The sequence below is a fragment of the Mandrillus leucophaeus genome, unplaced genomic scaffold (genome assembly GCF_000951045.1).
Source record: "Mandrillus leucophaeus isolate KB7577 unplaced genomic scaffold, Mleu.le_1.0 Scaffold474, whole genome shotgun sequence".
Classification (NCBI taxonomy): Eukaryota; Metazoa; Chordata; class Mammalia; order Primates; family Cercopithecidae; genus Mandrillus; species Mandrillus leucophaeus.
In genome coordinates this window covers 511,713-513,249 of record NW_012105076.1, presented here as the reverse complement: position 1 = coordinate 513,249, position 1,537 = coordinate 511,713, and positions in this window count along the sequence as shown.

The window sequence follows — 1,537 nt, the reverse complement described above, 5'->3', positions numbered from 1 at the left end:
ATGGCACGTGCCTGTAGTCTTAGCTACATGGGAGCCTAAAGCAGGAGGATGGCTTGAACCCAGGAGTTCAAGGTTACAGTGAGCTATGATCACGCCACTGTACTCCAGCCTGGGGGATAGAGCAAGACCCTGTCTCTACTTTTTTTTTTTTTTGAGACGGAGTTTTGCTCTTGTTGCCCAGGCTGGAGTGCGATGGCGTAATCTTGGCCCACTGCCACCTCCACCTCCCAGGTTCAAGCGATTCTCTTGCCTCAGCCTCCCAAAGCGTAGCTGGGATTACAGTCATGCACCATCACACCCAGCTAATTTTTTTGGTATTTTTAGTAGAAATGGGGTTTCACCAAGTTGACCAGGCTGGTCTCGAACTTCTGACCTCAGCCCGCCTCAGCCTCCCAAAGTGCTGGGATTACAGGCATGAGCCACTGCACCCAGCCCTCTAATTTTATTATTATTATTTTGTAACTAAAAAGTAAACTTTAATGTCGAAAATGCAAACTTGGGGAAGACAGAAAAGATCACACACAAGGCTGTCACTTCACACTTGGAAGGTTGCACAGCGGCCAGGCAGAGGCGCTCCTCACTTCCCAGACGGGGCAACGGGACGGAGGTGCTCACTTCCCAGATGGTGGGCAGCTGGATTATTATTATTATTTTTTAATCCAAATTGTACAGGAAGTCTTCATGAAAAGCAACAGCTCCGGGCTCCACCTCTCTCTGCCTCCCTCACTCTCCCTGTCACCTTTCAGCAGGATACTTTTAATTTTACATAGTCATAATTAACTTCCATTGTGTTCTTCTCTAGAAACACAATAAACCTGGTGTGTTCTATCTACAGACTTATTCCAAACATTTGAGACAAATAAACAGTGTTTGTTATGCAAATGTCAAGGCTTTTTAAGATCTTTTGGTTCTAACTCTCTGAAGGCTGTGTCCTTGGGAGATCACAAAACAAAACTCTGGCACAACCTGGCCAGTTATCTTCCAATCATGCCCTTTGGGGTGGCAGATCCCATCATGTAGACTCTCCATTCTGCACGTATATAAGTGGCTGGAGACCAGGCTTGTGAGGCACAACACAAAAGTTGTGCAATTACCCTGGAAGTAATTACTGACTGTGTCTTGCTTGATGCCTTGCAATAAAAATCAGGGAGAAGGACACCACAGCTCCACCACGTTCAGGTTGCCAGAAGGCCCTCAGGGATGTTAGGCTTTAGGACAGGAGAGCCAGCAGAGATGGGAATCCAGGCTGCGGTTCAGGTGTTCGTGCCTGATGTCATTCTGCACCAGCAGCAAGAAAACTGAAAACATAAGAACGAGGCCAGGCGCGGTGGCTCACGCCTATAATCCCAGCACTTTAGGAGGCAGAGGTGAGTGGATCACCTGAGGTCAGGAGTTCAAGACCAGCCTGGCCAACAGGGAGAAACCCTGTCTCTACTAAAAATACAAGAAATTAGCAGGGCATAGTGGTGGGCACCTGTAATGTGAGCTGAGGAGGCTGAGGCAGGAGAATTGCTTGAATTAAAATTTTTTTTTTTTT